At 40.4% G+C, this 24,304-nt stretch overlaps 1 protein-coding gene and 1 long non-coding RNA gene across 4 annotated transcripts in view; one reads left to right on the top strand and one right to left on the bottom strand.

Moving 5' to 3' along the window:
- The window catches only part of aspa (aspartoacylase), a 52,970-nt gene that overhangs the window by 16,805 nt on the left and 11,861 nt on the right, over window positions 1–24,304 (bottom strand). The window lies entirely within an intron of this gene.
- LOC309499973 lies at window positions 19,157–22,780 on the top strand. Its single transcript, XR_014206395.1, has 2 exons — window positions 19,157–22,027; window positions 22,299–22,780. It is a non-coding gene; the product is annotated as an uncharacterized lncRNA (long non-coding RNA).

Raw genomic sequence — 24,304 nt, 5'->3', positions numbered from 1 at the left:
TTCTCAGTGAAATTGTCAAACTCTTCACAACTTTTAAACATTATTTCATCGTGTGAGCCATCACATGCAAAATGATCCAATTATCAAAATCTAGCACACACGCATGTATATTCTATAAACATTTATGACATGTAATGTCTCCTAAATTGGAAAATGTCCTGCCATTGTAATGAAATAGGAATTACAGGAATTCTTTTTTTCTCCTAAATCTTTTCTTTCCCATATTTATTTTTAGTGCCAGAGATTGTTATTTAGTAACCACACGCATGTTTTCGTGTGTGGTTATGTGCTAAGTTTTGCCAATTTATTTAGGAAGTGAATGTTTGTGTAGACCGGTTAATATATCAAATTTGATTTGTTTACACAAAGATCTTGTGTTGGGGACAATAGAGCTGATAGATGATTAGCAAATAAGTTTGAAACAGCTGTTGTAGCCTATTGAGTATGACCGATTGTTGTTTACTGTGAGTAAATTAGCACTGCATTGAGTGGTTATACAGGGTTTTATATTCCTATTATAATTGTGCATTGATTTATCCTCCTCGTTATAATACTGAAATTGTTGATTTGACTTTAAGGTCTGTGTGATTAATTTGAATAATAAAATCAGGATTTTTGTCTTGGGCTTATTAATTCACTTGATCTTTATGAGTTTCTAGTGTGATTGAGCTAGGCTGTACGAAATGGTATGTTTATTAGAATTATTTGGATTTATATTGGTAAATTTATTAACTTTTTGCTAGTCCAAAATGACTTACATTCAGGGATTGAATGTAGAACTTTCTGAGAAGTTTCTAGATAGGTGCACCAAAGAACAACTTTTAGAAATCGCAGAGAGTCATCCTATCATTTTGACTAGCAATGATAAGAAGCACAAGGAGGATTTGTTAAGGGCTGTTAAAAGCCAGTTGATAGCCAAGGGAATTCTGGTTGTAGAAGATGAAGCTAGTCTTGGTAAGGTAGTGTATCCACTTGTTGAGAGAGATTTAATGTCCATAGAGAAACACAGTTTGAAACAGAGAGACTATCGTGTGAAGGTACTCAAGCATTAGAAGATAGGGAATGGGAAAAACGTTTTCAGTTAAAAAAATTTGAGCTTGAACAGGAGCGTGAACGTACACAATTTGAGTTGAGGAAGTTAGAGTATGCACGTGAGAGTGAACGTGAACATAGGCAGTATGAGATGAGGAAGCTAGAACTTGAACTGGAAGTAAAAAAAGCTGAAGCTTCAAAATCTGTTCAGGTTGTGCATTCTTCTTTTGATGTTGGTTGAAACATTAAGATGGTTCCCCCATTTTGTGAACATGATGTGGACAAGTATTTTTGCCCATTTTGAAAGAGTTGCTTCTTCTCTAAAATGGCCAGAAGAAGTCTGGACTCTACTTCTGCAGTGTGTTCTGATGGGGAAGGCTCAGGAGGTATTTTCTTCTCTTTCTGAAGAAGAGAGTGTAGATTTTAAACAAGTCAAAATAGCCATTTTGAGAGCGTATGAGTTAGTACCAGAGGCTTATCGCCAACGATTTTGTAGTTATAAAAAACCTGAAAGACAAAGATATGTTGAATTCGCTCGGGAAAAAGAGATTACGTTTACAAGGTTGTGTCAGTCTCAGAAAGTAGAAACCTTGAACCAGTTAAGGGAGTTAATTCTTGTGGAAGAATTTAAAAACTGTGTACCAGGGTCTGTGTCTATTTATTTGAATGAGCAGAAGGCTCTTACATTAGCTAATGCAGCTGTGTTGGCTGATGAATTTGTTCTGACTCACAGAGTTTCTTGTCCTGATAGAGGTTCAAGCGAACAGAGTAGAAAGTTATTTCGGAATCGGTGGACGCCTCCAGTGAGTACATCGAACACAGTGTCAAATCAGGTTGATGGTGAGACAGTTGAAGGGGAACCACTTGGTATGACCTTGGCAGATAACATCATTTCAGATTCATCTGATTTCTTTTCTGAGGAGTCTGTCTATCGGGAGAAAGGAGTTGTAACTCTTAAACCTTTCTTCTCAATGGTTTGTATTGAGGGAGATATTGAGACTCAGCTACCCTCTTGCTACTTCCTAAAAGATGAGATGTTGCTTAGACGGTGGTTCAGTGAATCTGAACCCATTATTAAGGTTTATGTTCAAGTCGTAGTTCCTCTTAAATTCAGACCGTCTGTGGTCGGGTTAGCTCATGATAGAGTGTGGCTGGACATTTGGGAGTGAGGAAAACATACGATTGATTGCAACGCAAGTTCTTTTGACCTGGTTTAAAAAGAGACGTGGCAAAGTTTATTAGAACTTGTTATGTGTTCCAACTCACTGGTAAGCCAAACCAGAAAATCCCTGTGGCTCCTCTCCAACCTATTCCAGCTATATCAAAACCATTTGAGTATTTGCTAGTTGATTGCGTAGGTCCTTTACCTAGATCAAAGACTGGTCATTTGTATCTAGTCACAGTTATGTGTCTATCTACCAGCTGCGTACCCTGTCAGGCCCATTACTACAAAATCTATTCCCAAAGCTTTAACCTCCTTTATGTCAATATTTGGCATTCCTAGAGTTATCCAGTCTGACCAGGGCTCTAATTTTATGAGCCGTCAGTTTGCTAAGGCTTTGCGACAATTGAAAATCAGTCATAACATTTCCAGTGCATATCACCCTCAGAGTCAAGGGGCCCTCGAAAGATTTCATCAGACCCTGAAGTCATTGCTACGGTCATACTGTGTAGAGCTTGGGTCCGATTGGGAGGAGGGGCTGCCTTGGTTGCTTATGGGAGTTAGAGAGGTTACTCAGGAGAGCATTGGATTTAGTCCAAATTATTTGGTATTTGGTCATGAAGTTCGTGGTCCTACTGCGGTTCTAGCTGACAACTGGATTCCTTCTGAACCCTCCCAAAATGTTTTGGATTTTGTGAGTAATTTTCGATATCGGCTGTATGAGGCTCGAGCAATTGCTCAGAGAAAACTGGGGAAGTCACAGTGTAAGATGGAGAGGTTGTTTAACAAACGAGCAGTGGCTCGGAAACTTCAGGTTGGAAACCAAGTATTAGCTTTGTTGCCACTGGTAAGTAATCCTTTTCAAGCCCGTTTTGCAGGTCCAGAATTATCTTTTGAAAACCCCAGAACGGGAGTACAGGTTTGCCATATAAATCTTTTAAAGCCTTATTTTCCTCCTGCATCTTCTGTGGGGTTAGTAATCACTGTGTTAGATGATTCTTCACATTTGAGTGGGGAGGGGACTTCCTTTTCAGAGAGTTCCTCCTTGAATTGCATGGGGGATGATTGCGTTCACTTTCCTTCTCGAGGGGTTATTGAAGGACGATTGAATAGCTCTGAGATGTATCCAAAATTGGCCCATCATTTACCCCATCTATCTCAGTCTGAGAAAAATGACATTCTTCAGTTAGTGGAGTCTTTTCCTCACTTGTTTTCTGATGTGCCTAGTTGCACTACAGTGATTGAACATGACATTTATGTGGGTTCTGCTTTACCAATTAAGAAGCATGCGAATAGGGTAAACCTTATGAAACGGGACTTGTTGAGGTGACTTACTTATTAGTTCACAACTTGGCTGAGCCCAGCTTTAGTGCTTGGAGTTCACCTTGTCTCCTTGTAAATAAGCCCGATGGATCCTACAGATTTTGTAGAGACAATCGCAAACTTAATTCCATCACTAAGCCCGACTGCTATCCTTTACCCCACATAGATGATTGTGTGGATAGAGTGGGGTCTGCAAAGTTTGTGAGCAAATTTTACCTTTTAAAAGGGTACTGGCAGGTTCCACTGACTGCTAGAGAGAGGGAACTGTCTGCATTCGTGACACCTGACGACTTCTCCAATACCGTGTTATGCCGTTTGGGGTTTGAAATGCGGCTTATAAACAAGGTGTTGTCTGGATTATCTGACTGTGAGGCTTATTTGGACGATGTAGTTTTGTATAGTTCATCTTGGTCAGATCACCTAGTCCAAATAAGGGAGTTATTTGTTCGTTTGACTGAGGCCTCTTTAACTTTAAATTTGGCAAAATGCAAATTTGGGAAAGCTACCGTCACCTATTTAGGTAAAATAGTAGGAAATGGACATGTCCGCCCCACTGAAGCTAAGTTTGAGTCCATCTGTGCTTTTCCAGTGCCTACAATCGCAAAGTATTGCGTAGGTTTCTGGGAATGGCTGGGTATTGTCGTGGGTTTTGCCCAAACTTAGCATCTATTGTAGCACCCTTGACCGATCTTATAAGTACAAAAGTATCTTTTAACTGGACCACTGTTTCTCAACAGGCATTTCATGGAGTCACAGCACTGTTGGCTAGTGCTCCTGTGCTTGTTGCACCAGATTTTTCTCAACCTTTTTGTTTAGCTGTTGATGCCAGTGACACTGGAGCTGTTCTCCTACAGAAAAGTCAGGATGGAGTAGAACATCCAGTCTGTTATTTTTCAAAAAAATTCAATGTCCATCAGCGAGTTTACTCTGTTGTGGAAAAGGAGGCGCTTGCTCTTGTTTTGGCTATCCAACACTTCGAAGTCTATCTGGGATCATCTGCAAGTTCAATTGTGGTTTATACCGACTATAGTCCTTTGGTGTTTTTACACCGAATGAAGGCTCGTAATCAGAGGATAATGCGGTGGAGTCTCTTCTAACAACCATTTTCCCTTGACATTAAACACATCCGGGGCAGTGAAAATGTCATTGCTGTCCACATCCGGGGCAGTGAAAATGTCATACTATCCCGAGCATGAGGATGTATATTTTGTTATCTCCCTCTTTTTCCCTTTTCTCTTCTCTTTCTATCCTGTTTCCTAGGGCCCAGGAAGCAGGAACCAGGAACCAAGTGGAGTGGGATCAATGGTGGAAAATGCATTTTTTTTTTTTTTTTTTTCTTAGAGGAATACATTTTGTGGGGGAGGTACGCCTGCCTGTTTACCCCCCGCTGGCTCTGCTACACAGTGCAAATGTTAGTTGGGCAACAGGTGCATTCAATCCCTAATTAACTCACCATAGGTGTTAGTATAAAGACCTGTGACTTGTAGTGAGAGGTCTCTCACTTCTCTCCCATTCTTTTTTCTTTTGTATATATATATATATATATATATATATATATATATATATATATATATATATATATATATATATTTTTTTTTTTTTTTTTTTTTTTCTTTTTTTTTTTTAGTGCCAGAGATTGTTATTTAGTAACGCATGTTAGGTTTTTTTTGAAGCATGAATGAAATGTTTTGGGTGAGTTACTACATTTTAATGGAAGTAAAATAATGTCAAATGTTTTTGAAATAAAAAGCCTGTTGAATTGCACTACTTGAAAAAAAATAGGCATTGCATTAACCATGTTTGCATTTTAATGCATTGTATTTTTAGGGCTTGCATTTTTATGGGCTGAAATTCAACAAGGTTGAATATTTAAGCTGTGAATATTTCAATAAAAAACATTTCAAACACCTTTTCATTATTAAAAATTCAATAATCCATATTCACCTTTCAGATTTCACTTCCAAAATATTCAAACTGTTTAAAAATACAACCTATAATATTCAACAGGCAATTTTCGGTCCATTTTATTTCGCTTTGCAAATTCGCGTCCACAAATTCAGTGGTTCAAATTCGACAGTAAATTCAACATTGACGTCCAGGAACTGCAGGAAAAGCAGTAGATTGCCGAGCATACTCTCCATCTGCTGTTAGTCATCCTCACCAGCAGGGGGTGCAAAAGCGCGTGTTGTTGACGAAGACCAGCAACAGTTAGAACAAGTCATTCATTCATAAAACTCATTTACAGCAATGTAAGTGTATTTGTGATTATTATGATGGCTGTTTTATGTTAAATTCAGTGCCTTCACGGTTACTTTTCCTGTGTAACCTACATGCATCTTTCTCTACCGTGAACGAGATTATAATGTTATTCCCCGATGCGGATATACAGATCCAATGTTACATTTTTGAGGTTGACATATATTATTTTCTCTTGGTTGTTTAGTTGCCTTAACTTTATATTGTTGAGCGTTTCCCAGTGATAGACTGGCATAAAGATGGCTTGATGTTGGACAATCGCACATTTAGGGACCGTCTCTACTAGTGTATACGACTTTGGTATACACGTTTCTAACTCCGATAGCATTTGAAGAGAACGACTTACAGTCATAAAACCAACTGTAAAGTGTTCATGTAGTGTCAGGCATAATGCGCACCCTTTGGATTTTTGATATTTATTCAAATAAATTTAAGTTTGCTATTGAAGTTAGAAATGTGTATGCCAATGTTGTATGCAACTTTAGAGACGGTCCCTAAATGTGCGAATGTCAATTAAGCCAATTTTACATTTAGTCATTTAGCAGACGCTTTTATCCAAAGCGATTTACAGTTAAACTAACAATAGGACAACAATATGCAAATGCTATGACAGTTTAAGCTAATGCAATACACGTAGGCATACTATATATATATATATATATATATATAGAGAGAGAGAGAGAGAGAGAGAGAGAAGAGAAGAGAAGAGAAGAGAAGAGAAGAGAAATTGTTATGCCAGTATATCACGAAACGCTCAGCATGAAACTTTGCGCGTTAAGTTTATATTCTGAGTCCATCTGCTTGCCTGTAGCCTATATAGTAGCCTACAGCCTACATCCCCAATAAGGTGCAAGATTGGTCTTTCATATCACTGTATTAGTCCATTAAGCTACGTTAAGCGTTTTGTCCCGACGGAAGGGGGATCCTCGAGTATGAGGTATTGAGGGAAACCGATTATAATCCTGTTCATGGTAGAGAAAGCTGATGACATGTAGAATACACAGGGAAAGTAACAATGAAGTTATTGAATGAAACATACAGATTTTGTGTGTTTATCATCTTTTCCGCATATACTGAAAGATAATCATTTTCATTTTATGAATGAATGTCTTCGTCAACAACAAGCGCTTTTGCACCATCTGATGGTGAGGTCGACTAACAGCAGATGGAGAGTATGTTCGGCAATCTACTGCTTTTCCTGCAGTTCCTGGACGTCAATGTTGAATTTACTGTCGAATTTGAACCACTGAATTTGTGGAAGCGAATTTGAAAAAGCGAAATAAAATGGACCGAAAATTGCCTGTTGAATATTATTGGTTGTATTTTTAAACAGTATTTTTGAACATGAGGCAAAAGCAACTGTGCGCTCCGTGTTATCAGAGTGCATTTGTGTCAGTATGGCACCCAGACCATAATCAGAAAGCGTCTGTCGACACACTTGTAGGGAGGCTGGGGTCAAAGATGGATAGCGCTGAACTGGTTACAATGCGAGTCTTGACCGTGTCAAAGCTTGACTGTGCTGCTGCCGTCCACTGGAATGTGTCGTCACGCAGGCAGTCTCGCATGGGCTCCGCCAGAGATGCGTAGTTTTGCACAAATTTTGCATACCATGCTGTGAGCCCCAGGAATGAGCACAGTGTGGTGGCGTCGCTAGGTGCTGGAGCAGCTGTAATAGCCTTGAGGAAGTGAAATATGAAAGGTGAATCTGGATTATTGAATTTTTAATAATGAAAAGGTGTTTGAAATGTTTTTAATTGAAATATTCACAGCTTAAATATTCAACCATGTTGAATTTCAGCCCATAAAAATGCAAGCCCTAAAAATACAATGCATTAAAATGCAAGCATGGTTAATGCAATGCCTTTTTTTTTCAAGTAGTGCAATTCAACAGGCTTTTTATTTCAAAAACATTTGACATTATTTTACTTCCATACATTTTGCAGACATGCAATAGAGTTCTGATGTTCCAGAAAACAGTTGAAACAATTGCACTTAACGTTTAGAGAATGTTAAGACCGTTATAAAAAAAATCAAGAAAACTGTAAAGATGATTAGAAATTTGTATTGGAAAACAGGACAAAAATACTGAGGAAGATATTTATTTGCAATGTATGCAACAGTGGTGAGGCCTTACATTTTAAAGTGAGTAGACCTTGGCAAAATAAGTGGACCAATGCCTACTCCCAAATTACATCATTATATCAGTGCATGAGATAAAAACAATTTGACAATTAAGATCAGTTAAATGTGATTTATTGTCCGCCAAGTTTTATGAAAACAAAATCCATTTATAAAATAACCAGTGAACAGAACAAGAATGTTGTGTATTGAGTTACGGCTTAACCTGTAGAGGGCGATGTAGTTCACAATACATTGTACTGGATGTTGGTAAGAACAGTGAATAAGAGAAAAATAAAGAAAACAAGTTAAGTTGATGCTAGTCTGTTCTGCTGTGAATTATTGCAAAAACAACAAATTTGGCGACGAGGATGGCGACTGCCGGTGTGCCTCTCCCTGCGTTGTTCCTGCCATGCAGTGGACAACCTACTATTCCGTTGGATATGTGGATGAAAATGTTCGGGAATTACCTGCTTGCTATTCACGCGGAGGGGGACAACTGGCCCGACACGAGGAAACGTGCAATTCTCCTACACTGCCTGGGCACCGAAGGCCAACGTGTATTTTATACACTCATGAATGTAGGTACAACCTATGATTCAGCAGTGGATGCACTGCGTGCACATTTCAGTCCAGCAATAAATGTCGTGGTGGAACGACACAAGTTTAGACAAAGAGTACAGAGACCGCATGAGACTGTAGCTGAGTATGTGGGCGCGCTATGTGAGTTAGCTACAACGTGCGGGTTTGCTGGGAACACAGATGAAATGATTCGGGACCAACTTATAGAGCATGCTAGCTGTGTAAAAATACGTGAAAGACTGTTAATACAAACTGAGGCAGATCTCACTCTGGACACAGCAGTAAAGTTGGCGTGTCAAGTGGAAGCAGCCATCGGACATGCCCAGACTCTAGCTTCGGAGCCGCACGCTCCAGTGCACGTGGTGAAGGCGAGACCGAAATGCCCATTCAGAACCAGAGCAAAGAACAGTTACAGACCCTTTCCAAAAAATTAGAATATCATGGAAAAGTTTATTTATTTCCATAATTCCATTCAAAACGTTAAACTTCCATAGATTATAGATTCAGGGCCCACAACTTAAACGATTTCAAGTATTTCGTTTTTTAATTTGTACATAATTTGGGCTTCCAGCTCATAAAACCCACGAAAACAGGATTTAAAAAAAATTGAATATTACATGAAATCACACAGTAATACCATGGTCATTAAACCAGGTTTTGGTTCTTTTGGCAGTGTGGGCAGGTGCAAATCCTGCTGGAAAATGAAGTCAGCATCTCCATAAAGCTTGTCTGCTGAAGGAAGCATGAAGTGTTCTGAAAATGTCCTGTTAGACGGCTGCGTTGAGTGGACAGCACAGTGGACCAGCCGATGACTTGGCTCCCCAAACCAACACAGACTGTGGAAACTTCACACTGGACTTCAAGCATCTTGGATTGTGTGCCTCTCCATTCCTCCTCCAGACCCCGGGACCTTGGTTTCCAAATGAGATGCAAAATTTGCTCTCATCAGAAAAGAGGACTTTGGTCCACTGTGCTTTATTAAATCCAGAGTCAACGCAGCCGTCTACCAGGACATTTTCAGAGCACTTCATGCTTCCTTCATTTTCCAGCAGGATTTGCACCTGCCCACACTGCCAAAAGAACCAAAACCTGGTTCAATGACCATGGTATAATGGCGCTTTTCCATTACCAGTACCAGCTCAACTCGACTCGTCTCGGCTCGGCTCGCTTTTCGCTCCGTTTTCCATTGCAGATAGTACCTCCACAATAGTACCTGGTCGTCATAGCAGTCTGCCGTGTTTTCACGTCACATTTTAGTATCGCCTCAGCTCGCTCAGAACCTCGCCGGAGGTGGTACGAAAAAAAGTACCTGGAAGCAGGTACAGGTACAACTTTTACACAGTGGAAAACCAAACAGAGCCGAGTCGAGGCGAGCTGAGGCGAGCTGGTACTGTGTAGTGGAAAAGCGCCATTACTGTGTAATTACTGTGTGATTTCATGTAATATTCAAATTTTTTGAAATCCTGTTTTCGTGGGTTTTATGAGCTGGAAGCCCAAATTATGTGCAAATAAACAACTAAATACTTGAAATCATTTAAGTTGTGGGCCCTGAATCTATAATCTATGGAAGTTTAACGTTTTGAATGGAATTATTTTTTGGAAAGGGTCTGTACTCCGCAGAGCCTGCAGCAGTACTGAAACAGGATCAAAGCTGTTTTAGATGTGGATCAGCAGTTCACCTGGCAAATGCTCAGGACTGCCCTGCAAGGAAAGTGACTTGCCGAAACTGCAATAAGGTCGGACACTTTGCCCGTGTATGTAAGTCCAAGCAAACCACGCCCAAGGTAGGAGAAGTAGTTATTCTGGAAATGAATACGGTGCGAATGATAGAAAATGGACAGCTAGATGACAAAATTACATGCACAGTAGCCATAAATGCAAAGGCAACTTCCCGTACTGTGGAGCTAGTGGTGGATACGGGATCGGCTGTGTCAATCATACCTGAGCACCTCTACAGAGCGCACTTCAGTGGTGTGCCGCTTGCTGAGCCAGAAAAAAGGTTAGTGACTTACACCAAATCTGATGTTCCAGTGCTGGGTTGCCTGCCAGCTACAGTGCAGTATGCGACCATTACAGTACCAGCTACATTGTACGTTGTGAAGACAGGCACAGCTCTGCTGGGAATGGACTTATTCAGGGCACTGAGACTTTCTATTGATAACAACATCGTGCTCTCACCTGCGGACCCAGTGACAGAGATCAGAGAGATCAAAGCCGGATCAGTGACTGGGGAGAAGCTAGGTCTTGCTAAAGGTTTCATTCACCGTGTAAAAGTCAGGGAAGACGTCCAGCCTGTTCAACAAAAGCTGCGGAGACTCCCACTCTCTGTTAAACAAGCTGTCTCTGCTGAATTGGAGAGACTGTTAGAAATGGATGTGACAGAGGGGATTGACGCATCTCCATGGGTATCACCCATCGTTGTCACACGACAAAAGAATGGTTCAGTGAGAATGTGCGTGAACTTACGTGAACCAAACAAGGCTGTAGTGATGGACAGTCACCCACTTCCCCATATGGATGATCTCTTCTCTGAAATGTGTGGAGCCACTGTGTTCTCCACCATTGATTTGGCAAATGCTTATCATCAGGTGTTACTGGCAGAGGAAAGCAGAGATATGACTGCATTTATAACTCACGAAGGGCTCTTCAGGTTTCGTCGGGTTCCATATGGACTGTGTTCAGCCCCAAGTGCGTTCACCAAAATGATGTCTCTGGTGCTGAAAGATCTCAAGGGGGTCCAGAACTATCTGGATGACGTCATAGTCTATGGCACGGGAAAGGAGGAGCTTGATCGTAACCTGCAGATGGTGCTTCCTGTGCTAAAGTAAGCTGGCCTCCAGCTCAACAATGAAAAATGCCACTTCAACCAGACCAGCCTACGGTTCCTTGGACACACCATCTCAGCCCAGGGTTTGCTGCCAGACAAAGATCACCTCAAGGCTATTACAGCTGCTCCAGCACCTAGCGACGCCACCACACTGTGCTCATTCCTGGGGCTCACAGCATGGTATGCAAAATTTGTGCAAAACTACGCATCTCTGGCGGAGCCCATGCGAGACTGCCTGCGTGACGACACATTCCAGTGGACGGCAGCAGCACAGTCAAGCTTTGACACGGTCAAGACTCGCATTGTAACCAGTTCAGCGCTATCCATCTTTGACCCCAGCCTCCCTACAAGTGTGTTGACAGACGCTTTCTGATTATGGTCTGGGTGCCATACTGACACAAATGCACTCTGATAACACGGAGCGCACAGTTGCTTTTGCCTCATGTTCACTTACCCCTGCGGAACGGAAATATTCCATTGTAGAAAAGGAGGCGTTAGCCTGTGTGTGGGCAGCGGAAAAGTGGAGGACTTTCTTATGGGAGACAAGATTTACACTGCGTACAGATCACCAGGCTCTGACCACACTGCTACACACAAAAGGACTTGGGCGCGCAGGAATGCGTATTGCCCGGTGGTCAGCCAGACTTCTTTGCTTCACGTATCACATGGTGTATCGTGCAGGAGCACAAAACTATGCTGCTGACTGTCTCTCCCGTTTGCCTCTACCATCAGAAGAGAATGCAGAGCCAGTGACTGAGCCTGAACTTGTAGTTCTGCTGGACACAGAACTGAAAGCTCTCTCAGTGAAGGACTTCGCTGTGGCATGTGAGACATGCCCAGAGCTTACTGCCATCAGGGCACAGATGAAAAAGGGGTGGCCTAAAACAGCAAAGTCTCTATCTGCAGTGCTCAAACCCTACTTTGCTACGAGAGATGAACTCTCAGTTCAAGATGTTACACAATATACAGGGGCCCTCACCGACGGCTAGTGCCTGTGGCCCTGAGAAAACAGCTGGTGGACCTGGCACATGAAACTCACCAGGGTGTTGTGCGCACCAAGCAGAGGCTGCGTGACTTATACTGGTGGCCCGGCATGGACATGTGGGTACAGGACAGCATTAGTGCATGTGTGACCTGCCAGATGAATGATAAAAGTGCTAAGACGCACGCTGCTCCACTTCAGCCAGTTTCACTGCCAGACGGTCCATGGCAGAAAGTAGGAGTTGACATCGTCGGATCGTTCGAGTCAGCGAACTGGGACTGCCGCTATGCAGTGACACTGTTTGACTATTATACAAAGTGTACAAAGGTGGAGGTGGCTTTTACACACTCAATCACAACCACGGCTGTCACCACCTTCCTGTCTACTGTGTTTGCCCGCTTCGGCAAACCCACAGAACTCATTAGTGATAATGGGACACAGTTTACCTCGAGCGAGTTCGCAGAATTCCTGTCAGTGAGGGACATTACACACAGGAAAGTGTCTTTGTATTACCCACAAGCAAACGGAGCCATTGAACGCTGGAACCGCGTTCTCAAAGAGACACTTCTTACTGCCGAGCAGGAGAGGAAATCATGGAAACCATTCACACAGGACTTCTTGCTCAGTTACTGTGCAACTCCACACAGTACAACAGGAGTGTCACCTTATGAACTCATGTTCAACAGGAAAATGCGCACAAAGGTCCAGTAAGCAAATCTACTCTGCTGACAGAGAAGCAACTGCGCAACCGTGTCATCTCTAAACAAAATGCATCTAAAGCTTACACAGATGTGAGGAGAGGTGCACAAGTACCAAAGATCAGAGAGGGAAGTCTAGTAGGAATACGGAAACCCTTCCATGTCAAGAAAGGACTGTCAAAGTTCCATAGACCTGCCAGGGTGGTACGGAGAGCTGGTGCAAATGCGTATGTACTGGAAGATGGACGCACCTGGAATGCTACTCATCTCTCTCTGGTCCCTGACAGGGTAACAGACACCATTGACAATTCTGTACCGGTACCTGTGCTGGAACTTGCCCAAATGCTGGATGTTCCAGTACCTAAGTTGGGACCTGCACAACGGCTGGATGGTGACGTGCGGATGTCTGCCAGGGTCAGGAAGAAGCCTGCATGGCTTAGTAATTATGTACATTAATCCTTCTCATGGCCTTTGGGGGGGAAATAAGAGGGAGTGACAATGTAAGTTAAAAAAAGAAAAAAATGTGACATTGAAAAATGTGACTGGAAGAAAACTATAATTGGAATGCTGTTTTGCTTGTGAAATTGGTTGTTTAATTCCGCTTAAGTTTAACACTTCTGTTAGAAGTGAGTTCAACATAATGTTGCATGCTATAACTGTTAAATTGATACAATTATTGGAAAGTAAAGGATGCTAATGTTAAGTATAAATAAGGAAACATTTAAGTTTGCATTATATTACAGCCGAGGTCTAAGAGATTTAAGAGACGGCATATTAATCTTACTTTACCTGGTAAGCTTCCTAAACAAGAGGGGAAATATGTTGTGTATTGAGTTACGGCTTAACCTGTAGAGGGCGATGTAGTTCACAATACATTGTACTGGATGTTGGTAAGAACAGTGAAGAAGAGAAAAATAAAGAAAACAAGTTAAGTTGATGCTAGCTGGTTGCTCTCATCTGTTCTGCTGTGAAGTATTGCAAAAACATAACAAAGAACAATAAAACAAAGGTAAATCTGGGCAAGGCCTGGCCACAGACTTGAGGGATTTTCTCACTTAAACCACTGCTGCTGTTTCTGATTGCTTTTAAAACAAAGAGCTGATCATAACTGCTGGTCTAGGATCAGTTTTCTCTATAATAACAGCATACTGGTGAAACCTGTAGCGACTGAGACAGATCAGACACAATTATTTGTTATATTTAACAAAAAATCTATAATATCCCTCACCCAACAAGAAAACTAGAGTTAACCACAACTAACACACAGGCAGAAAAGGTGTCCGGTTACAGGACACATGAAGACTGATAAGACTGTTTACGATAAGCCAGCTTTTTCTTCAGCTCTGACTTCGCGTGCAGCCGTGCACGAGCACAAAACCTCACAACACCCTCCCCCTGTCGGTGATTGGTTGGAACACTATTTGTTTTGGTTTTGAGTGTTTGGCTAAACCATTTGTTTTTGTGTGCAGATCTCAGAGCCTAGGCTGCCTAGAGAGACGCGTTTTTTTGACGGCATGCTTATGGGGCGGGCAGCTAGCGGATCGTTAGGAAAGATTAGATGAATGTGATAAAAAAATTTTTGGGCCTGAAATCACTGATACCACCTTTAACGTAGCTTTATGGACTAATACAGTGATATAAAAGACCAAACTCGCACCTTATTGGAGATGTAGGCTGTAGGCTACAGGCAAGCAGATGGAATAAGAATATGAACTTAACGTGCAAAGTTTCATGCAGTGCGTTTCATGATATACTGGCATAAAATCAACACTTGATCAATTAATACTAACACTTTATTTTTCTCTTCTCTCTCTCTCTATATATATATATAGTATAGTATATAGTAAGCTATGCCTACGTGTATTGCATTAGTTTAAACTGAGAAGGGTCATAGCACTTGCATATTGTTGTCCTCCTATTGTTAGTTGAACTGTAAATCGCTTTGGATAAAAGCGTCTGCTAAATGACTAAATGTAGCCTAATAAATTTAAAATTGGCTTGACATTCGCACATTTAGGTACCGTCTCCAAAGTTGCATACAACATTATACACGTTTCTAACTTCAATAGCAAACTTTAATTTATTTGAATCAAAAATCCAAAGGGTGCGCATTATGCCTGACACTACATGAACACTTTACAGTTGGTTTTATGACTGTAAGTCATTCTATTCAAATGCTATCGAAGTTAGAAACGTGTATACCAAAGTCGTATACACTTTTGAGACGGTCCCTAAATGTGCGAATGTCCAACGTCAAGCCAACTTTATGCCAGTCTATCACTGGGAAACGCTCAGCATTAAGCTTTGCGCGTTATTCTGAGTCCATCTGGAGCTGGACTTGCGTTTGGTTTTTAATATCACTGTATTAGTTATATTAGCTACGTTAAGAGTTTTGTATGTCCAGCAGGGGAATCCTTAAGTATTGAGGGAAACCCTAATAGCCTGCATGCAGCACATTGCCACAATATAAAGTTAAGGCAACTAAAAAACCAAGAGAAATATATGTCAACTTCAAAAATGTAACATTGGATCTGTACATCCGCATAGGGGAATAACATTATAATCTCGTTCATGGTAGAGAAAGATGCATGTAGGCTACACAGGAAAAGTAACCGTGAAGACACTGAATTTAACATAAAACCGCCTTCACAAATACACTTACATTGCTGTAAATGAGTTTTATGAATGAATGGCTTGCTCTAACTGTTGCTGGTCTTCGTCAACAACACGCGCTTTTGCACCCCCTGCAGGTGAGGTCGACTAACAGCAGATGGAGAGTATGCTCGGCAATCTACTGCTTTTCCTGCAGTTCCTGGATGTCTATGTTGAATTTACTGTCGAATTTGAACCACTGAATTTGTAGAAGCGAATTTGCAAAGCAAAATAAAATGGACCGAAAAATGCCTGTTGAATATTATAGGTTGTATTTTTAAACAGTTTGAATATTTTGGAAGTGAAATATTAAATGTGAATATGGATTATTGAATTTTTTAATAATGAAAATGTGTTTGAAATGTTTTTAATTGAAATATTCACAGCTTAAATATTCAACCATGTTGAATTTCAGCCCATAAAAATGCAAGCCCTAAAAATACAATGCATTAAAATGCAAGCATGGTTAATGTAATGCCTATTTTTTTTCAAGTAGTGCAATTCAACAGGCTTTTTATTTCAAAAACATTTGACACTATTTTTCTTCCATATGACTGCCGGTGGAGAATTGAGATTTCACGAGTTCACACTTACAAATAAGTCAGATAGAATAAATGCATATTTGGCGTGCTAACCGAAGAGAGGGCTCCGGGCTCGGTATTCGGCCCGAATACTCCCCCCGTATTCCTGGCTGTGGAAGAACAAGCCAAGAGTGAGTGGAGGGATGCTTAAAACTGTCAAGGAATGTTAGGTGAGTTGACAGAGTGAATAAATATATGCTTCCTCTCATGCAGATAGGGTAGACATGGTAATTGTTTGATGACAAGTTGATTGGATTGATTATTTGAACGTGCTCCTCCCGAACTTTGTTTATGAAACATCATGTGTAGATTCCGCCATCACGTCTGTTATAGAAGATATCGACTGCACATTAATTTTAACATTGGAACAGAGAACCGCAATCAAGGCATTTGTCGATCGGAAAGATGAATGAAGAACATACGACACTTACTCCGTTGCTCTGATTGGTTGTAGGTCTATCCAGGTTCATTTGAAACACGCCTCATAATCACAGCCCAATGGAGCAGTATCAGACTCATATTCTGACTAAAATCTGAGTATGACGACGTCAGGCTATCAAAATGTTGCTTTTTTTATGAAACTTACCCACATTCAAATGTTGATTAAAAAAATTATGCATGAAATTTTGTTTAAAAACAGAGGGACTTTTGATATATATGCTAAGATATTCATACAACATGGCAACTTATTTTTTTTTAAATGCTTTAAAAACAGTTAACTAAAATCACATGTGTAGCAAGTTTGGTATCTATGAACTCCAATTTTTGTTCCCTATTTGATCATTTACATTACATTTTGCTAACACATTAGTATTATAAGAATCTTGAAGATTCTTGTCTTTGTAGTGGTTTCCCAGGGTGCTGTGCTGTCGAGTGTGGGTTTGTAACTTTCCATGATAGCATGTAAGCAGTAAAGAGAGACGTTTGTACTTTGCACAGTTGTTGGTCTGAAGTTATTACACTCTTAAACACCCAATAAAATTCCTTATGCTAATGTCCTGCTAGAGAACAAACAAAGAGTCATAAAGTTACCCTCCAAAGAAGCAACTTCTTATTGGCTCACTCAGCTCCAGAGGGTGTGACATCACACTTTAAAAGATCACTTATCACAAGATCCCCCAGTTTTTGCCTGATTCTGAGAAAGTCTGATGTGAAGATGAAGCTGACCCTAAGTTTGTGCCAGGCTGCAGCCTTGTCTTCAATTCACCAAAGATCTTCTGACTCAAATTGGTTCTCTCTCATCAGTTCTCTACCCCTTTTAAGAAGGGCGTGTTAGATAACTGATGGTTTGCTCAAGGCTGTTGATCTGCTGAATTTAAAACAATGCTAGAACTTCTTTCTTTCCTGTATTCTGCTTCAGCTCTCTCTCCATTGCTAAACTGTATGTATGTGTGTGTGTATATGTTAGATTAGTCTTTAGTCTAGTTAATAAAGTCTTTGTGTCTCATGTACAGTTGTTTGTGGTTCATGCTCATTTACTGGAGTCCCAAATCATGCAGATTTTGGCTACATGTTCTGAGTAGTACTGTACAGTAAGAAAATTATTTACCCTACCCCGGACAATAACATTTAATTCTTAGAATTAATAAAAAAATGATAGTGTTCACTGGCCAAACAGGTTAGATGATTGTGGTATTAATTTTCCTTGAGTTCTGCATGCTTGCGAATCCTCTCATTATAACAAAGTAGGCATTATGTAAAAAAGAGATTCATTGTGCAGTGTAGACAGCTTCAATGTTTTTGAGATCGTGTCAGAGGAGTGACAGCTTTTTAGTGATTATAAAGGGATCGCTCTTTGCAGGATTTCTAAGCAAAATCAGAATTTCAGAATTTTGAATACCAGTGGCCATGTACACAAAGATTCAGGAGTGACATTCGCTCAATTAATGTATTTAAGCGATTATTATTGTCATGTATGTGTAAATGTGTGTGTACATACATACATACATACATATACATATATATATACACACATATATACACACTCACCTAAAGGATTATTAGGAACACCATACTAATACTGTGTTTGACCCCCTTTCGCCTTCAGAACTGCCTTAATTCTACGTGGCATTGATTCAACAAGGTGCTGAAAGCATTCTTTAGAAATGTTGGCCCATATTGATAGGATAGCATCTTGCAGTTGATGGAGATTTGTGGGATGCACATCCAGGGCACGAAGCTCCCGTTCCACCACATCCCAAAGATGCTCTATTGGGTTGAGATCTGGTGACTGTGGGGGCCATTTTAGTACAGTGAACTCATTGTCATGTTCAAGAAACCAATTTGAAATGATTCGAGCTTTGTGACATGGTGCATTATCCTGCTGGAAGTAGCCATCAGAGGATGGGTACATGGTGGTCATAAAGGGATGGACATGGTCAGAAACAATGCTCAGGTACGCCGTGGCATTTAAACGATGCCCAATTGGCACTAAGGGGCCTAAAGTGTGCCAAGAAAACATCCCCCACACCATTACACCACCACCACCAGCCTGCACAGTGGTAACAAGGCATGATGGATCCATATTCTCATTCTGTTTACGCCAAATTCTGACTCTACCATCTGAATGTCTCACAGAAATCGAGACTCATCACACCAGGCAACATTTTTCCAGTCTTCAACTGTCCAATTTTGGTGAGCTCCTGCAAATTGAAGCAACTGCCATGTGATTGGTTGATTAGATAATTGCATTAATGAGAAATTGAACAGGTGTTCCTAATAATCCTTTAGGTGTATGTATGTATGCATGTATATATATATATATATATATATATATATATATATATATATATATATAGATATAGATATATATATATATATATATATATATATATATATATATATATATATATATATATATATAGATACACACATATACATACACAGTGGGTACGGAAAGTATTCAGACCCCCTTACATTTTTCACTCTTTGTTATATTCCATTTCTTCTGATCATCCTTAAGATGGTTCTACACCTTCATTTGAGTCCAGCTGTGTTTGATTATAATGATTGGACTTGATTAGGAAAGTCACACACCTGTCTATATAAGACCTTACAGCTCACAGTGCATGTCAGAGCAAATGAGAATCATGAGGTCAAAGGAACTGCCTGAAGAGCTCAGAGACAGAATTGTGGCAAGGCACAGATCTGGCCAAGGTTACAAAAAAATTTCTGCTGCACTTAAGGTTCCTAAGAGCACAGTGGCCTCCATAATCCTTAAATGGCAGACGTTTGGGACGACCAGAACCCTTCCTAGAGCTGGCCGTCCGGCCAAACTGAGCTATCGGGGGAGAAGAGCCTTGGTGAGAGAGGTAAAGAAGAACCCAAAGATCACTGTGGCTGAGCTCCAGAGATGCAGTCGGGAGATGGGAGAAAGTTGTAGTAAGTCAACCATCACTGCAGCCATCCACCAGTCGGGGCTTTATGGCAGAGTGGACCGATGGAAGCCTCTCCTCAGTGCAAGACACATGAAAGCACACCTGAAGGACTCCAAGATGGTGATAAATAAGATTCTCTGGTCTGATGAGACCAAGATAGAACTTTTTGGCCTGAAGCAAGGTGGTGGGGGTGTTTTTCAGCTGCAGGGACAGGACGACTGGTTGCAATCGAAGGAAAGATGAATGCGGCCAAGTACAGGGATATCCTGGACGAAAACCTTCTCCAGAGTGCTCTGGACCTCAGACTGGGCCGAAGGTTCACCTTCCAACAAGACAATGACCCTAAGCACACAGCTAAAATAACGAAGGAGTGGCTTCACAACAACTCCGTGACTGTTCTTGAATGGCCCAGCCAGAGCCCTGACTTAAACCCAATTGAGCATCTCTGGAGAGACCTGGGGCCTGTACCATGAAGGTAGCTGAACAAACTCGGGGTTACAGGATTGGTTTTGAGTTGACAAAACCAAACCGATGCAATCAGGCTTTATTGGTACCATGATGCAGCTCATCAACTTTCTCTGTCAACTCAGGCTTTGATCCTAAAGCTATGATTACTCCACACGCGCGTGCACATAAAAGAGTGACGTCGACGCTGAACAACCAATCGCGGGTAGAGCGAGAGCGATATATTTTTCCGCGGAGGAGCAAGAGATAATCATTCATAATTACGATGAATTTAAATATGTATTCAAGCTCAAACCAATATGGTCTCTGCTGCCAAAGCAAGAGAAGACTGTTGGAGAAAGATTGCTGATTGTTAATGTGTAAGTTAAACAAATACGTTCTATATTTATGTAAAATTATGTATATATATAAGTGGTGGGCCGTTATCGGCGTTAACGTGCTGCGTTAACGCGAGACTCTTATCGCGCGATAAAAAAAATATCGCCGTTAATCTATTCTCCAAGTTGGGTTGGGAGATGGCTCTATACTACACAAGCTATGATGACGCAATCTACCCGCGGCCGCGAGGTAAACCCGGCTGCAACGCATATTCGTCGTCATCTTAAGTAAACACGGCTGAAAGTGAAAGACGGTGAAAAAGATCGGTGCAACATCCATTATTTGCACTTGGTTCGGGTTTAAGCCGTCAGACGAGCAGCAGCAAACTATATACAGAGTGTGTGGGGTAACAGTTCGGTAAGTTAACACACGACTAATCCGTTCGACCACCTCAAATTCAAAACGAAACATGATATCACTGAATACCAGCGCGCGCGTATTATTCCCATTCCAATATATCTTAGTGGTGTAGCCCATAATCTCGATTTTAAGAATCGTTGTTGTGTTTCTTTTTAACTGAAAAGACATCAGTTAGACAATATTCTAATTTTAAATTTAGGGTTTCATAAGCTCCAAGCCATAATAAACATTAGACCTACTTAAGTCTCTGCAGCTAGTGTACTTACATTTTATTTATCTGCAAAATTATGTTGTATACTTACAGTTTTGCTCAATATATGTTCTCAAAACTACATACACCCTTTAAAAAAAATACATTTAGCAGTTGTTTAGCATGGGTCTGTGTAATCTGTTCTGAAATGGTTTTATTATAATATACTGTATATCGTTATCGCAAGAGGCTGCAATGTATATCACAATATAGATTTTAGGCCATATCGCCCATCCCTAATTGATAGCCTATAGTAGTTGATAATAACATAGGCCTACCTAATGTTGCCTACGGACGGTAACAGTACAGTAGTAACCTTTTACAGTCTATGAGTTGAACAGCTTTCTCAAGCAGTTTGTGATGCATTTTGGAAACAGGAGATGAGCCCCTGGTCTAATGCGCCACCTGGCTTGAGAAACCCGTTCTCAAAGACTTACTTTTATAGTCATTATTTGGGTAGCACACATATTCTGAATGCCTTCGGCAGAATTCAAATGAGCCATTTTAATCTAGATTAATCTAGATTAATTTCAAAATTAATCTAGATTAAAAAAATTTATCTATGCCCACCTATAATATATATATATATATATATATATATAAATAAATGTGTAGCCTATATGTGTAATATAGCCTATAGCCTATTTTTATAATATATATAAAAAATGTGCATGTATGTAAGAAAGATTAATATTCATTGATTTTTAGATGCAACCCCAAATCCAAATGTTATTGGCAGCAGATAAAGACAAAATATAAAAATATAATTCAAAGTGGTGATATTTACAACAACCTTTTATTACTTTTGTGAACATTTTATCACAAACACTTGTTTGCAGCAAACAGAAATAAAGAGTTAAATTCAGTAAACCAGAATACACTGTGGTGGAGGAGTTGGCTCCGAGTAGGAATAAGGGACGGCCGATTATGGATGGGATTACAGGTGCTGTACAATCTGACCCTGGTGCTGGCTCCTCTAAGCAAGTAAGTATGTACAATACATTACTACTTTTTAAAAGTTTTAAATATGGCTGACTGTATGTTCTGCAGTAGAGGGAAATACAGTGTCCCTGTTGAAGCCAGCACACATACACAGAGTCTATTATTTATTAGGGTGGAGGAAATGAAGACACTCTGTCTGTGTGTTCTCAGACAGAACTGCTGATGTGAATGCACTGGACTTTTTATTATGGCAAACATTTGAATGTGTGGCATAAAAAAAGGGACTGGCCCTTACACATCTCTTTTATTGTAGGATTTTTCACAACCTGCCCCAGAAACTGAGGCCTCTACCTCAATGGGCTTCAGAAGAAATGTGTAAGGATTTAAAACCCTTGACATAAATTACAGTCAGTCCTGTGTTTGTAGGAAGTCAAGGAACTTTTTGTGATTTGATGAGCCTCCAGAAAACTTGTAATGATCATGTTTGTGGTGGAATTATGTTTCAGGTGGAAACAGACTCAGTCAGGGCCCTGTACAAAAGGAGACTTGAACTAGACTGCACACTAAAAGAGACTTGAACTAGACTGTTCACTAAAGGAGCTGGACTGAGCTGAGGAGGCTCAAAAAAAAAAAAAAAAAAAAAAATTGGAGATCAAACAGCTGGATAAAACTGATCTCAGTATGTGAACTTATTTAACCAAGTAACACTTTAGTATGAATATTTATGAATGCAACTTTGTCTTGCTCTCTTTCTCCCTCCCATCCCACAAAACCAATAAAACAGTTTGAGACCTATCTGCAGTTTCAATGTGCTTTTATTAAGTGTAATATTGTATGGTGATTGCATCTACATCTGCACCAGCTGAGTGGTCCGCTCTGGTAACTCTGAAGCGCCGAACAGTTGAAATGTGTCTTTAGGATGTCAAAGGTCATCTCTATCTTCACTCTGGTTTTACTGAGGGCCACATTGAAGCGGTGCTGTGGCCCTGTCTGAGGGTCATGATAGGGGGTTATTGTGTAGGTTTTTCTATCTCAGTTCAAATTAAGTGTTTTGTACTGTACCAAATTTAACTTGCTTTCCTCAAAGCGCTGACACAACAAAGACTCACGGAAAATTGAGTCAAGCACTGGAGCCAGGCCATTTGGCATCCAAACTTGTGATCATACGTTCATGACCACCACAAGTCGTCTGCAGATGAAATGTTTAGTAGATCATTGTTAAATCTGTTATGTTACTATTAATTTAAAGATTCATATCACAGAAAATAATCATCTCACATATTCACATCATCTCTACCTGAACATTAAGGCTGTGATAGGACTTCCTATTAACATAATCTGCCTCATGTTCCCCTAGAGCAGTGGAGATTGGAGCAATAGACTGCATACATGTTGCAATGACTCTAGGGAATCCTATCATAAGATTAACAGAATAATAATAAAAAAAGATTTAAAATAATTCTTAATATACATATTACTTAATACATATATATTGTGTTGTATACAATACATGTATTTTATAGTACATTTGTGAAATTTGCTTTCTTAAAAAAAAAAAAAAAATGTGTTCATGTGATGTCACCCTATCAATATATCTTACCGGCAATTTTATAAAAGCCCTCTTTTATGAACATGGTCGATAAATGTCTGGGGAACACTATTAATGAAACTATTCATGTACTCCTGCAGAGCGACCTTGCGAATGGTTCGACAAACCGTGTTTTCCCCGAACTTCTGAGCGTCACCCACCGTGTACCACTTGCAAAAAAAAAAAAAAAACGCAACGCAATATTTGCGATACAGTAAGTGCATGAATTCGACGTGTTAAATTATTTATGTACGGCTCAAGAAGTTCGCAAAGATAAGACATTGCTTCCGCGGAAAATCTGTATCTTTCATACAAATAACTATCAGGAAAGGCAAGGGGATTTTGTCATGCTAAAAACTCTTTCTCTACGAAGTGCTCGTCTAACAATTTGCGCTGAGATGTCACAGAATTTGGAAGAAAAGGTGAAGTCATTGCAACAGACACTGGGAATAAGTTACGTCACCTATATGTTTCTTTGCTCTCAGCTGATTGGTCAAACTTCAGTCTGAGATCTTGAATCCAGAACATAACCTGCCCTGGAGCAGGTTAGCCGTGCAGCGTAAGATACCATGGCAACGAACTCCGATTAAATCCAAGCTACTTTCATAGTACCTAAAACCCAGGGTTGGCAGAAACTAAACTGAAACATAGCTGGCTAGCCACCTAAACCGGCTTCATGGTACAGGCCCCTGAAAATGGCTGTCCACCAACGTTTACCATCCAACCTGACA

The sequence above is a fragment of the Leuciscus leuciscus genome (assembly GCF_965113295.1).
Source record: "Leuciscus leuciscus genome assembly, chromosome: 5".
Lineage (NCBI taxonomy): Eukaryota > Metazoa > Chordata > Actinopteri > Cypriniformes > Leuciscidae > Leuciscus > Leuciscus leuciscus.
This window is presented reverse-complemented; position numbering and strand designations above follow the sequence as displayed.